The 16,737-nt window shown below is 40.5% G+C and overlaps 1 protein-coding gene across 20 annotated transcripts in view; it reads right to left on the bottom strand.

The window, feature by feature from the left end:
• The window catches only part of cacna1g (calcium channel, voltage-dependent, T type, alpha 1G subunit), a 235,239-nt gene that overhangs the window by 198,587 nt on the left and 19,915 nt on the right, over window positions 1-16,737 (bottom strand). The gene's annotated exons all lie outside the window — the stretch shown is intronic.

Here is a 16,737-nt window from a genome sequence, read left to right as displayed (position 1 = left end):
TTTCAAGATGTTATTAATCTAATAGCTGCTTCTTCATTTCAATATTTATCAGAATATTTATTTTATACACTACACAATTTAATTTATAATTCCTAATTTATATATATTAGGGGTGTAAATCTCTCCAATTAACACGTATCAAGATACGTATCGAATGTTGTCGCTCTCCCAAAATTTGAATGATGCAAAGAAATGGATGGATGATATTTTCAAAACGATATGTCAATCTTCACTAGATGGTTGGATTCCCTTTGTCTTAATTAGCTGCCTTGATGCGCCGTAGCATTGCCTGGGGGTCCTGGAAACACAGGCTTTCTTGGTGCTTGCTATCAGCTCTTTGTTTTGGGGTCTGGTGGCCCTCATTTTCCACTTGATAGTACTTTATTGTGGCCCTCGTTTCCCTCTTGTAATACAGTACTATCATGTGCAAAATAACAGTAAACAAAAACACCAGCATATAGTAACCCCAAGCTGCATCTCCTAATAATATTTTCCCTCATTCCCTTACATCCAAATGCAAAACCTCAATTTAACTATACTTTAGATTAGAACATAACATTATAACTTTATGGATATAAATAAGTAACATAAATTAACAAAAAAAATAAGTCCAAATGATGCCTACATTGTGCACATTGATATGGAATATACTTTGAAGATAACAAAAACATTGACTTGTTTTAATTGCTTGGACACCGAGTTGCTTTTTGACAGGAGGTGCAGCCTAGATAGTGTTGTGGAGTTGATCTTTTCCTCCGCGTGTTCGTTTTCTTCCGGGTAGTGAGAATGTTGGTTATCTGGATACAGGCTGGAGATGATGAACAGTTCCTTCGAAGCTTTTATTTGTACAGAATATTCCGGGCACAAGTGAGTTACAGACAATGGCGAAGATTACAGAGGACTTAGAATATTCTTATATGTACTATCTTGAAGGGCGGTATCACACAGTTTCCAGTAAACAGTTCAAGCGGAGTTGACCGGACGTACAGAGATACACTATTCAGACACAAAACAAAAGCCCATTTGAGGAATAGAAGGTTTTTCAGTCATGACTGCACCTGGCAGAAATTGCGATAACACTCACAAAGATACACCCACAGAACAAAGCTCTACTGTACTGAGGAAATAAGGAAATTAAAACAGTTATGACTAAATCTGGGCAGAAGACCCTCTTCAATAGTTACCGATTTTGATCATGTAGCCATTAATTTTGTCTCATTATTATGTATTTATTTTTGCCTGAATTGCGCACACACACACACACACTTGCCTCTGTATATTATGAGGAAATTTTTTCCAAACCCGTTTAATTGTGTATTACAGGGACACCCCTTTCTGCTAATGCCAGAGAGATGGGACTTGCACCCCAAAAATTTTTGGGGCTGTTGTCCAGGAAAATTTCACTTCAAAACTTGAAAAAAACTCAACTCACGAAAAAAAGAAAAACTTGAAAAAAATCCATAATTGTGAGGACATAGATAATTACCTAAATAAGCCACGCCCATGGCAAAAATGGTAATTATGAGGACCAACTCACATTACAAGGACAAAGTTTACACAACACACAGCAACCATGTCACTGAAGTGACTTGAAAGTTCTGGCATTCTGACTTTACACAAACTAAAATGGCAACTGACATAACTCATCTTTGTACCTTTCACAAGTGCCTTCACACAACTTTAAACAAAAACATCCTAACCCTAACCCATGAGATCGGGATAGATATTCAGAGCTCAATCTGAAAACAGCACCAGTCTCAGGGTTCTTGACAGAGTTGCTCAAAGAAAGCATACTCACGTCTTGCATTAAATCATGCTGGATCAGTGATTTATGTCAGTTACTAACCCCAAAGGATGTAACCCATCAACTGTCATATATGCTGTGACACCCCCCCCCCCACAAAAAAAAACACACACCCCCATCTTCAGCTAGCTTCGGTGAAGCCGAAGTGAAAACTCTTTTGGCGCCCAAAGCCGTCCGTTTCGGTTCTTCATGGGCAGCGTCCACACAACTCTCATCTCATCTCCGAGGTCTCCGGGGGGGAACCAGAAATAAGGACCTATGACCTCAGATACAGATGACAGAGGCTGTGGACCATCTCGCTGACGTCAAGAAATCTAGAATAAGACCACTTGTTTACTCAGCTGACGGACTGGCGAAGGCAGGGAGGCAGAGTGAGAGCCAAATGGGGAAAGTAGATGCGCAAAAGCATAAATCACCGCTGACAGAGGTACAGAAATGTAAATTCCATGACAAATAGCAGAGCGACAGACTCAAATAGACAGAGAAAGAATGGGAAAGAGGCGAGAGGCTGGGAAGATGAAAGCAAAAAGCGGTCATGATTCAATTGACCCTCTCAGGGATTTGAATGCGACCAAACTTAGTGCTTCGGCTTTGATGTGGAAAGATGGTGCAAATCACTGCAATATGGGCAATGAAAATGCAAAAAAAAAAAGTTGGAAGGAAGGACGCAGGGAAAGTAACGGGAGACATCAGTTCAGAAAAGGGGGAGATGGGGAAAATACGATGGCGGAAAGAGTCCCCTAAAATCGTAATCGTCCAGAAAGACGAGATTTTATTTTTGGGCCTTATCGCCCAGTCCTACCCGATTGCCAGTATTGTTGACCCGCTCTCTTTGACCATGCTAGTCCATCAACTCAACATGCTGCCTCTTTTAACATACGCTTCCCATAAAAGACAAGGGCCTGAGAGGAATGAAGAAGAGGAGGGCACAGGGTTTAGACAGGAACAAATGACCTGATAAGACTGACATAATGAGAGATAATGAAAGTAATAGTTGGAGAGAAAATCCAAGGCAGTAAATTGGGAAGGCACACTGGAGAATGGCCTTTTTTTTTCTTTACATCAGGTGACATAAGAGGCTACCGGAGTTTTGCCGGAAAGGAAAAATGAGGCATGTCTAATAGATGTGAAGGTAGAAAACTGAGGATGGGGAAAAATGGGGGTGAGGGGAGGGGTTGACTGACTCAGGAGGGAATTGATTAGTGAACTGGAGCTAGAGAAAAATTACTATACACTCAGGAAACCGCAGAGGAGAAAGAAATAGGATGGGCTGCTGGTGGTGTGTGTGTGTGTGGTTGGATGGTCAGTGGAGAAAGTGTGTGTGGGGGGGGGGGGGGCTGCGTTGAGGGAAAGCTGGATGAGACTATTGGCAGACATAGTTATTAAAGGGTGGTCACTGTAGAGCAGCAAGACTGGAAACAGCGGAGGCCTCCAAAATAAAACAATTAAAAAGAACACACTGTTGTTTATGCTTTACCCTTAACAAAAACACGGAGATCCAAGACAGAGCTGCCATCTGACAAAGCACAGCATCCCCGCTGCTTGCCAACCAGGAAGTGTGTCGAGGTGTAGGATGCAGACGCAGCCAAGAAAATACAACACAGGCCCTTAATATCACACACCTTTGATTAAACAAAGACTTTTATTACTCTTTGAGGACTGGAAGCATTTAGGCATTATATGCCCGTGCCAACAAGGGCTAATCTGTAGCTATGATTATGCCAGACAGCATAATGAGATTGATAACCTTTTCATTATCTTGGCTAATGTTTTTGTCTAAAAAGGTGCAACACTCACCCTTAATAAGTAAAGGAGACAATCAGTAGCACTGTCAAAACCAAAGGCTTTCCGGACAAAAAGTGGAATTTGAGACTTGTAGTTGCAATATAGTTTCAATTATATAAAGTTTGTATCACAATGCACATTAAAACACACAAAGCGTTTGTCTTCATAGTCACAACCCGTCCTCGAAACATGAAAAAGATAACCAACAGAGGGAGCGAGAACGGGATGCCTGGCGGTTCGCTAATTAGTGCCCTGAGTTTTTTTAGACAGAAGAAAAAGAAAACATGATTCATTTCAGAGGATTCAGAGCCTTACTTGCGCCAATACGGTTTCAAATACCCCTTCTTCAGTTCAGTTTCCAGCCAGCCCTGTGATTGACGAGCAACCAGTCTCGGATGACGTCTGCACATTTGCCATGTCATCTCGGATAGGCTCCAACTCCATGCAAGCGATGGATGCAAAGATGTTAGCAAGTCTTTAAAGGCGTGCAGGAGTCAGTGACAGATTTGATTATGAAATTATAGCCAATACCGTGACAGCGATTTTATGATAGCAACGTTACGGGGAATGTTAAACCACTTAGTCGAGGCCGTGAAAGAAGCTGAATCAAGTCCGATTAGATCTACTCAACTCTTTTCTTTCCTCCGGCAAGGAAATGCAGAAAATGACTTGTTATTCTTGCACCGTGGCCAGAAGCCACACGACGTTTCGGATTATAGACAATAATCATTCTTTCCCAGATTTTACTGGGGTCTCCAACGGGATTGAAAAACACATGCCAGCAGACCCAGAAATTTTGGTAGGTTTTGAGTTGCTGGCGTGAACCTCTGAAAAGGTGTCAGAGCATCAACAACAAAAGATGCTTTCAAGGAAAGACACTGGCAGAACCTTCATTTAAAGTAAGAAATCAGCTTTTGTAAGCAGTGGAGGAATGTAGACATGAATCAACTTTTAGCATTTTACACGGCGCAGCGGTCGGCTACCAGAAGCTTTCTGGTTGTTTTCTTACCTTTATTGTCTGCACTCCTATTTTGTGTGTTTTGTCCCTACTCTGTATTTACTCTACCACATTGTTTTTGTCTTGTGTTGCTCAATAAAAAGTGTCAAGGAAATAAAAGGTTTGTGTATAAGGTTGCCCATAGCTACAAAAAATTTACAAGTTCTTGGACTAAAAATAATTGTTACTCGCCCAGGGCGGCGGCCATCTTGGCCAATTGATTAGGTACGCCCAGGATTCTCGCCACTCCGCTCGCGCAAGGCGGTGGCCATCTTGGCCAATTGATTAGGTACGCCCAGGATTCTCGCCACTCCGCTCGCCCAGGGCGGCGGCCATCTTGGCCAATTGATTAGGTACACCAAGGACTCTCTCCCCCTCGCCCACCTGGGTCTTGGCCATTTGACTACTACTAAAATTACTACAACTACAAGTACTATTAATACTACTACTACTACTACTACTACTACTACAAGTACAAGTACTTGCTTCTACTAAAAGTCCTACTACTACTACTATTGCTACAAGTACTACATGCGTCTTTCCACCTTGCAAGAGTCAGCAGTCCCATTTAAAATGTTCGCGGGAATTTTTCTAGTTGTTACTATTACACGTTTTTGCATCTCCTCTTGGTATGTTTCTCTTGCACCGGTGCATGGACCTCATAGCGGTATGTTTGCACGCGTGTGTTGTGTGTCTAAGTGTGATGGATGACCGCGCCTCGGCAGTAGCGTAGCACGCTATGCCGGAGGGTGCGCTCGGGGTCAACCAAGGCCATTTGCTACTGATACAGTCGCCTCCTTCTCATCCAACACATATGGCCGCATGTCAGCTATGATAAAGTGAGGCTACACCACAGAGTAGTGTTCCCTCAGGTGTACTTAGCAAGGCAAAGCCACCTCATAGGCGCCACCCCCTTCATTCCACGAGGGAGGAAGAGTGTTAAGACGAGGCACACGAGACACACGCTCCTTCGTGGACCTCCTAGGTATGCACACCAAACTCTCTTCAACACAGAAATAAAAGAAATGAGGTGACTATTGTGATATTTCACATACAATTGACATTTCTAGTTTGGCAGTGTGACAGCATGTTTGTGTCAGAACCCTTTGGGGGGTAAATTATAACATGGCCTTTCACGGATAATCCATCAAAGCACATTAATATGTAGTTGTAAATGATTCAGGCAGCAGCTCATCTGTAAGGGCTTCAGTTTTTGAACCAGAGGGTTATGGTTCGAGTCACGCTACGCTGTATGATCCATTGTTAAAATGACAGTGGAAAGCATGAAATCACAATCATTGCAGTCAACAACTGGAAAAGGTGTCGGAAAGCTTGTCGCCTTAGGGTCCCATGTCCCGTCGGATTTCACCAACCTCCTTATTTTTGCCCCGATATTACGCAGCTCTCATCCCGGCGTCCTGTTTTTGCCATGTCTATATCAATCACACAGTTCATTCAAACAATAAACCCATTAAAAGGAAATTTAACTATTAAATTCCTTCCTATTTACTTCCAAATTCAAGTTTGCATTCACATACTCATCTAATCGGGGGCTATCCACTGTGGTTGCCAGTCGCTGGTCAGACAACACAAAATGAGCTGGCGATATATTTCCAATGTTACAATGTGTGACGGGCGAGAGGTAAATGGCACAGCCAGGTTCCAATAGCTGTTGAGACTAAGCAAAAATAAAAATAAAATTTGATAATGGTGTGTGCACTGCTGTTGAACATTCAACCAAGGTAGCATTTAGCATTAGCAATTGATACGCATGGCGGACGTCTTACATGCGCCATCCAAACCCACTGATGAATACTTTCTTGCTATTCATGACATTAAAGCTGGTATGAATACAAATACAAAAGAATATAGTTACTCTAATAGCACTGTTATCTTTTTAGAACCAACAACCACTCATCTTACCTTACAAACTCCATACAGGAAAGGCAGAGCAGAGAATTCAATGCCAAACTTCAGAAATGTGAGGAAGACAACCTAGCTGACCTACTGTGCTTTCCAATTAAAATGTTTGTTTGTTTTTTCAGAAAAAATGTGTTTCGAAAAATGAAAAAGCAGCTGCTCTTATGCTGTTTTATCCTCTAAGGCAAAATGACAGCGATGCTAAGCTAGGAGGGTAAAAGTCGCAAATTCCATTTGTGTGAATAGTAAGAAAACAAAAAGGGCCTAGCATAGTAGCAATTGTTGCTATCCTAGAGTTCATAATGATTGCTTGCCGAAAAATCCTGCAGATTCCCGGCCTAATATTAGCTCAAAATGACGTAGAATTGTTCAAATGAGTACATAATTAGCGCAATGAGGATTCGCCATGTGGATATCTACAACAACAGCAAGGTAATAAGTGATTGTTTTGCTATATTTTCAGATGTTAACTGATTTCTTTGACAAGTATCTTTTAAATAATGCATTTTTAAAGAACGTCACAGTGTTTATTTCATGAAAATGGAACTTTTAATCGATGAAAGGGATAGTTTGCTATGACGGGTCACATATGAATCACTGTCCATGCTGCTCAGAACACTCTCAAGTAAGTGGCCAATAACATTGAAGGGGGGGGGGAATCTTCTCATCACCTTTTCTATGAGTGTTAACTCTGTTCTTATCTTGGTATTTTTTTATTGAAATATGGCTGATGTTAAAGTGGATTCACTAGCTATTTTAGATAAGTTCAATTTTTTATTGCTATATCTTGTAGGCTGTGCCCAAACAGATGCGGCCACGTCCGCAGTGGCTTCAAGAGGCATGTGTTAGCGAGTGTGCCTGTGGGAGGCGGAAGGAAGCGAAACAAATAATGAGTGGCGCAGCCGCTAATACGAGAACAGAAAGAGTGGAATCCCTCACGCGCTCCAAACAAGTATTGACTCCTACACATTCCTGCCAAATAAACTAATTACAAGAACATTTTTCCTGAACATGTCTTCAGTTAATTCAAGAATTGGCATTACAACCATGCATATATGAAACCAGAGCACCCTTCCTCAAAGCCCCCCCACCTGACAAACACACCATCCACCCACACACATGCGCTAATATTCCTTGGCTTCTTTGACAGCGATGTTGCTGACTCAGGACTCCGAGGGGGTTAAAGGCCTGCAGTTGCTGCTGCTGATTGGGCGACTCACACACGAGTAGCATTACTGCAAGGCAGATGGCTCCTCATTTTCCATATCAACCATCAGCATCCAAGAACTCTTCACCCCCCCCCCGTTGTGTTTCAAAAGCTTTTGTGCTTTGATCAAAAGCTTCATGAAGACTAGATGATGCTTCCCACTGTGTGTGTCTAATTGGGCGCGTGAGCGTCCGTGTCTCGTCTGACGGGCAGAAGGTTCCGTCATGTCATTCAGCTGTCAGCAGAGCAGAACTCGCCCTCGAATAAATATTTTTAACGAGACCAAATGTCACGCACGCAAGAAGATTGATCGTGTTGTTTCTACGAGCGCAGTAATGGGAGTGTGATATTCGATTCAGAAGTCATTGTGGTTATTATGTGAAGTTATTGCGGGTTATTTGTTCATTACAATGTGGGAGAATTGTGTGCGCATTAAAAATTATAGTCGACTCTAGCCCACACACACAAACACAGCTTGATATCGCTCTCTGATATCTCATCGATATCCAACTTCTATGTTTTCATCTTCTTGGGTCATTCACATAATTTATTCCAGTTTTCATTCGTACGTTTTTGTGTATTATTTGTAACTGGATTGACCTGAATTGGAATTGTGTCGAAGCAGAGGTCTGCACGGATGGAGCCAATGCTGGACTGGCCTTCTGGAAATGAGGGCACATGCCCAGTGGGCCCAGTGGGCTAGCATCTTTTGAGACTAATGTGGTACTATTTAATTATTATTTTTCTCCATCTTGCCCCAATAGACTGACACACTATTTAGAAAAACAAACTGAACCAATCAACGTCATTATTTTACACCATAGCAATCAAGCAACCTGGTTAAGAAGTCATTGTTTATCATATGATCTATCATATCATATCATCATGAAATAAAATGTACACATATTCAGAACCTTGCTCATCACATTCATAATACAAGCAGGAACAATGTTAAAAAAAGCATTTAGAATTGTCAAGATATTTCATGTCATTGTGCTTTTTCGATACTGTACTCCTATGATATGAACAAATGGACCATTAATTGCGGTATTTAAATTGACTGTTAGCTAGCAAATGCATGAGACATAAACACACTATAAGCAAAGCAACAACAAATAAAATTGCATTATGTAGTAAATAAAATTCAGCAAAACCTTGCTTTTTACTTAGACTTGATCCTGCTTGGATTATGAGTGTGTTGAGCAAGGATCTGGATCTGGTTCTTCTGCCATCAAGTTAAAAAAAACAAAAAAACATGGTTTGCTTGTCAGCAAAGATATATTAACAGAGATATATTTTTAATTCATAATGTAGAAATAAATACAAATAATAATTGTTATTATTATCAAAAACAAATTCAGTGAAATAAGATTTCCTGCGGTTCTCCTAAAGATCTTTCGTGGCTTACAGAGGGACTAGTCCACTAGTCAACTTCACTACTCCACAATGACTTTCCGTGCTTGACATTGACTAGTCGCTAATCACTTCGTTGTCTCCTGCTTAAGGAGGAGGCAGAACCGCTTGCAGCAACAGATGTGCGAGCTGATTGAAATGAGTCCCTTACCTTAATTGATTTAGATTGTCTTCTATTTAAGGAGTAGTTTTTGCAAATGATTGAGAACCAGGGAAGGGGGACTAACAAATCCAGTCTGGTTTTGGAACCAGAGGGTCACAGTTTAAATCCCAGCTGAGACAAAATAAATTACATTCTGCCTCCTGACTTCTGGTCCTCTTGAGCAAGACACTTATCAGCAGAGTTTAATGTGAATTTCCCCTTGAGGGAGTACAATGAGTATAACCATTTTAAAAAATTAAATTGTGAATATATTTCCAAAAAAACAACATCCTTTTATTTGCAAGCATTTTCCCCATCTCTGTGCTATAAAGTTAATTGAGCTGCCTGCACAACAAATCTTTCCAAAGGGAACAATTAAGTTCCATCTCATCGCTTTGGACTCTCCCCATCTTCAGTTCATTTCAGCTTTTGTGGAGCCAAAGCTGGTGGCTAAATTTGTCCCCAGACAGGATTCTCTCTTCTTAACTGGCTTTTGTTTTCTCACATTGCACAGCCAACTATGCTCCTTGCTGCTCCCTCCCAATTCCGTTGAATTCTTACCGAACACAGAAATAGAAGACGAGCATCTGGTTGGGGGGCAGATGAGAAATGGTGACAAGAAGAAGCAAGAAAAGCAGACAGTTGAGGAGACAAGAGCGAGACACTAAACAGAACGATAAAGCAAAAAAGATGATGAGGGAAGTGGAGGAGGCGACATGAGTGTCCACGCTCTACTTTCCTACACACAACCACTCCCACAATGACCAGAACACCTCCACTCCTCCAACTGAAACAATGCTTGCATCCACTGAAAACAAAAGTAAACAAGAAAGGGAAGATAATTCATAAAAATAAAAAAAAACATCAGAAGAAGCCTACAGGGTACTAAAAAAACATAACAAAACATAAATCACCATAGTTACACTGGCTGAGAAAGGGATGATAGTACTGTATACCAGAAAGGGCTGGGGTGTGTGTGTGTGGGGAAGGGGGGGGGGGGCGTAATGCGTGTGTGATTTGCTTTTGTAAAATAATGTGGAACCAAAACTGGCCACAACAGGGTTCAACTGCAAATCAGGCACCGTCCACGCGAAAGCCAGTTTCAATGTATCCTCACAAGTTTTTTAACGTTTAAGCCGTTCGTCCACATGACGGTGCGGTTTCGGAGCTTGAAACTGATCACTTTTGAAACCGGGCTCCAGAGTGGAAAGATTTCAAAACGCGCCCCGTACGCGTCCGTCTGGACACCATATGCAGGATAGTCCTCCAGTGATGACGTAATGGTCGCAGCTCGATGACGACGCATTGTCGCAGATTGTTGACGTATGCGCCAATTCTCGCGTAACTGCGCACGAACCTTGAGTCTGTCAACAAAAATGCCGGATAGCCGTGTCATAGTTGTTTTGCGCAGCCTACCTAGACAACCGTAGAATAAAAAGAAGAAATAAGAAATGCTAGGCTAACTGTTTGCTATTTGTTCATTACTATACATTGCGGTGAATTAATTACTTGTGAGACAGTTATACATACCAAAATCAGAATTATTGGCCAAAATGAGGTAAAAACACCCACGTAATTTGTCTTCACAGTCACAACCCGTCCGAGAAATATGAAAAATACCAATAACCCAACAAGAGACATGACGCGAAGCCTGCAGGTTTGCTAATTAGCGCCCTGAGTTTCTTCCATGTAGGCTATTGTTCCATTTCATGCCATCTTCTCGGAATCTGTGCTCAGCAAAAGTCTGTGTTGACCAGACAAATCTGAATTTGCAGTCACATCACATTTACGACTGTGACCCTTGACTGTTTTCCATGCTCTTAATCAATATACTCCGCTACACAAGCTAATCAGTCAGGATAATCTTGTACATATATCCTTTAATCGGACTTTTGCTGACTCGACAGAGGGGAGGAACACTCACTTTTGTTGCTGTGTATGTACACGGCTTTGTACTTGGATTTTGCTTCCAACATTTGTTCACTTATCTCTTCATTCCCTCTTCCTCATTCCATCTTTTCCTCTCACTCAATCCTGTCGGTCATATATCCCACCTTTTCCCCCCCACTGTCTCCTTGGGGCAAAGATGTGCTGAATAATTCAGAATGGGGGTCTAATTTATGAGAGTGCTCGTAAGTGGCCAGACATCCCAGCCGCGCTCATCAGTCTGACGGGTCATTACGGCTAAAGAGCGGCAGGGCGACCTAATCTCGACTGACACGTGGCTCATATCCCGACTCTTGTACGACATCACCGCGGTGTGTTTGGAAACATACCCGTAGAAACGGTTGGGGCTGCCAAAAATGACAGGCGTAGTTTGTTATCCCAATCAAAAAGCTAAACAGAAGCCATTTGTCCTTTTGGGTATTGCGTTTATACCCGTCGTGAAAACTCTCGGCCATTTTATGTTGGATGTTTGCATTTGCAATATTATGACAGTAGCAGCAAAAACCAGTTGCAGAAACCAACACAATGTGAGAAATCTCAATTAGTAGTACTGGTGCAACAATACAGCTATAACTGTATTAATTTCTCCGTGATCACATTTTAACAGCAAAATAACATTGCTAATCATCATCATCATCATAACTGTACGACTTGCTTCAAAATAGTCTAGAGACGCCCCTGAGGGAATAGTGATATGGGGAAATGTGTTGCCACAAAGGGAAAGAAATAGTGGGAGGGAAACATAATTATAAATTCTTCTAGAGCCATTAAATGGGATCATTTTGAGGTAATTGCAGTATAGGGAAATTGAATAATTACTCACTAGGAGCTTCCCTTGTAGGATATTCCAGGTCAATGGAATCACCACCCACAAAGATTTCCTTTTATACTGTATGCATCTCACATATACAAACTGACAATTTTAGACCTACTTTACTTTGGTGGTCTACAGTGATCTGAGATAATATTCTATATTTTAATATTTCACATGAAAGCACTTTTTTTTTTTTTTTTACTGTTGATTTGTAATTAACTACTGAGCAGTGGACCCTAAATTATGTTCCAAATTATCATTACTATAACTATAACTATAATGTGGTGGTGGTAATACTAGTAGTAGTAGTAACACAAAAAAACACACACAAAAAAAACATGGCTTAATATGCTGTAAGTAGCAAACAAATAAATAAAATAATCTCAGCTCTTTTGAATCAAACTCAATGTACTTATTGAAAAACTAAAGCAGCATGATGACAGCTGTACTATAAATCCCCCCTCCGGGATGTTGATTTGTTTTACTGCAAATTGCAAGGCTTAGATCAATCAAAAGTCTTTGCTACACAATGTTTGTCACTGCATAAAAATATACAGGCAAACATTTGGATAGCTTGGAACATTTAGAATTACCCAACTAATTGAGCCTAGAAGGTGTTTGGTGAGGGTACGTGTGTGTGTGTGTGTGTGTGTGTGCGTGTGTGTGTGTGAGTGAGGGGGTCATGCTGCTAAGGTTAAAGTATCATGTTCAGTGACAAGAGGTTAGATCAGGTGTCAAAGACAAAAGTAACAAGTGAGAATACGCTTGTTTAACAGGATAGAATGACCATTTCCATTAGAATTGCATTAAAGGGCCTCAGACTCTCAATAATGCAAACACACACACACGGGTTCACAGACGCCGGTTGTGTGCATGCACTGAAGCTGGTGTTATTAGCTTTGCAAATGCAGACAAACTCAAACATGTTCCTGGTAAAAAACGATCAAGTGAAATGACCAGCTGGTTATTCCTGTTGTGGTTGTGATTTTTGTCCATTGTGATTGCCATGTTGACCAACACCCTTCTCTATACATAGTATTCACATGACGTCACCGACCCCCACCTAACGACCCAGCAGGCCTTTCGTGGGGCTAATGACCAACAAGATAACGCAACCAAATGCTGAGGAGCGCTCGTGTTGCTTACTAAAAGTTACTTGGATTCATTCATTTGTTCATTCATCCCGAATTTTTTCACGAAACGCTTCACAATGATGCACACGTGTGCCGTTCACGGGTGTAAAATTGGGCGAACAAAGATGTGAAATGAAACTTCTAGATAGTATTCACATGCCAGCATTTGCCCCACATTGTGTGCCGGTCCATGGAATGTCGAATGGGGACGGCAAAGAAGTGTCCGGAAAAGATACATCGAAAATCTACCAAAGTGTGTTCTGACCATTTTGATTAAGGTAAGTGTCATTGTAAGATGGTAAAAAATGCTTTTAACATAATGCGATTGTGATATATGTGAGCCGCTAGCTGTGGCGCGTTCGGGGGAACTAGCTAAATTGGTTTAAAAATAACCTGAGATTCTTCACAATAAATGTAAATAAAAATAAAAATAATAAATGATAAATGTACATAGCAACTGAAGGCGTAAATTATATTTGTAATCTTTTGCGTGTTCAAATAAATCAAAGATGAGATTTCTGTGAGGAGGGTCCTTGCAAGGATGATTTATTACAGAGATCTCCGGTCACACAATTGAATATCACCAAAAGAGTGTCATCCAAGAATGTGTGTCTCGCCCCATGAGACACAGCCCTTTATTACAATCCGAGTTTGTACAAAAAACGCCTCTTCTCCTCCCATCAAATACGAAAATCAGATTACATTCTCACAGCATGCTTTCACGTGAGAACTAAACAGAATGTCAATATGCCAGCTTGCACTTTCTTCACTTTTAGACAAAACAGGTTCTCAGTGTGCACTTTCTCAAAACAGAATCTCAGTATGTCAGATTGAACTTTCTCAAGCAGGACACTGAAAGGGAATTTAGACAAAAACAAGATAACAGATAGGTTAAGGTCGAGTTATATTGAGTTTAACCTTATTTCACCTGCTCTACACATGTATAACTAAATTCAAAATGGTTAAAATATAAAATATAGAATTAAAAATGTTAACAATGTTAACACAACCAATAAAATCCGACAGTACAGAAGACGCAAGAATGTCCGTGTTTTGAGAGCCATACTACCTTAGAGCATATGTTTTCAAAGCGTCCGGTGCAGGCAGTATCGGCAAATGTTTCTAATCCAATCGATTGTTGAGCTAAATCTTCTGCATACGTCTTGCTTACACAAGTGACGTTAGAGGAAGCCGGGAGTGACGTTCGTCAATAACAAAATAACATTCGGTGTAAGCTCAATAGAAGCAAAGCTTACTTCACTGGAAAGTTGCCGTGACGTCAGCGAATACTATGTATTCACGAGGGCGGGGCAGAGTTGCTGGAGAGCAGGGCTCGTTCTGCTCACCTGCAGGACATCAGCAATCAGCCGGCTTCTTAAGCCGGCTCCAAACGCTGCTCCTGTGTCAGATGATTTTTGCTCCCAAGATCACTCAACCCTTCTTTCCAGTTGCTCTCCAGCCTGTTTCTCGAGTTGAGATTTATGTAGATTTTCCCTTCGTGGTGATTTTGTGTTTTTAACCTTTTCTGAGAAGAGTTTATCCCTGATAAGGTGATTTTTTTGTTGGTGCTCAATAAACTTTTGTTCACGATTCTGCATCTGGGTCCTTGCCATTGACCACACCGTCACAATTCCACTGAACCCAATCAGCCAATCAGAGCAACCTCCAATAGCCTTGAAGGCAACACTTCTAAGATGACTAACTAATGGTGCTGTCCTACTGTAGCATTACACTTCCTACTTACGGAAGCATGGACTGCCAATGTGGAGTAAACATTTGTGACGAGGAAATACGTTTGAATGTATGTGCAAGTACATTGAAACATATTTTAAATACGTCGGAACGTGTTTGTAAATTCCACTTTTGTAAATACGTTCAAGCATGTTTCATAATACGTCCAAACATATTTATAAATAGGTTCAAATACGTTCAAACATTTGTAAATATGTTCAAACGTATTTGTAAATATTTTAGAACGTATTTGCAGGTACGCAAACATATTTGTAAATACGTTCAATTCAACTTTGCAAGTACGCAAACGTATTTCTAAATAGTTGTTTTAAGTACGTTCAAATATTTGTAAATATGGTCAAATGTATTGAACAAGTGAGTTCAAACATATTTGTAAATACGTTTGAGCATATTTGCAAGTTTGTAAATACGGTTGAAGGTAATTGCACGTACATTGAAACATATTTTAAATACGTCGGAACGTGTTTGTATATTCCACTTTTGTAAATACGTTCAAGCATGTTTGATAATACGTCCAAACATATTTATAAATAGGTTCAAATACGTTCAAACATTCGTAAATATGTTCAAACATATTTGTAAGTTTGTAAATACGGTTGAAGCTAATTGCACATACGTTCAAACATATTTCTACATTCATTCAAATGTATTTGCAAGTACATTCAAAATTATTTGTCAAACATGTTTATTTCATTCTGGCAGTTCCCTGCTGTGTTTTTTTTCACAACACTGCCATCTGCTGGAGGTGGTGGGGCACTATTTGTTTTGCCCCTGTATAGTTACTGTAGTATGTAACTATGTAACTACCAATGTCTGGTTCTCTGTTTTTATGTAATACAATAAAAGTGACCGTCACTGAGCATCACGTTTTGTGGAGATTATTTTTTTTTGTGTCCATCAGAATTCTCTTTGTTGTAAAATCCGAACAGAAAACCGTGGGAGAGCAATTGAACCCTTAACAAAAGAACAACTAATAGGTGTTTGCTTTTAATTGTGTTAATCAATCAGGCAAAGTATAATTACAAGCCGTTACAGGCGATCCAAAATGCTCATTCAAATCAAATCAGTCTAATGCTAAGCCAGCATTACGTGTCCTTTTTTCTTGAAAACTGCATTGGGTTTAAAACCAAAACAATGCTAAATATTGATGTATTGATTTTTTTAATGCTGTCAAATGTTCTCTGCTTGCAGCATATAGACTTGCTAGCCAACTGGCTCTCTCCGCATTGTAGTTATTTGGATTTTAAACAGAAAACTCACGTCTTTCTTTCACATTGACTTCATGTGCGTGCATGTTTAAGCTCCGATCTCACATGCTAAAGCAATACTTGCAGCCTTTTCACAGTTTGATGCATTCCGAACATGCAATCACATTAAAAATGCACACCTGGCATTTTTGTGACTTTGGCCTCAAGCTGTTAACGTACTAGTTAGCAATGGGTATTAAGCATGGAGAATATTAAACAGCGACAACATATCCGGTACGTAAGATATTTTTTTTAATTTAAAGGTGCATTGTGCCGTTTAAAAAGGTAATGTTAAAGCTTTTTCTACATGCTCCATCAATGCCCAGATGAGTACGAAGAGCCCTGACTGTTTTACTCTGACTGCACCTATCAGCTTTTATCTTCCCTTTATAGTAGAGTGTGCGGACTCTCACACGCCACAGTTTTTTTTACCTAATTTGAAGTCATGTCTTCGTTTATCAAACGTGGCTTTCCCTTTTCGACACAGATGATGCAGTTACGCTTTGGGCCACAGGTGGCAGTCACGAGTAAAAAAGTGACAAACTGCACAAAGATCCTTTAGGGTGTGCTATAATT

This window comes from Vanacampus margaritifer, chromosome 18 (assembly GCF_051991255.1).
Source record: "Vanacampus margaritifer isolate UIUO_Vmar chromosome 18, RoL_Vmar_1.0, whole genome shotgun sequence".
Lineage (NCBI taxonomy): Eukaryota > Metazoa > Chordata > Actinopteri > Syngnathiformes > Syngnathidae > Vanacampus > Vanacampus margaritifer.
The sequence above is the reverse complement of the archived record's forward strand: the minus strand, read 5'-3'. Positions and strand labels throughout refer to the sequence as shown.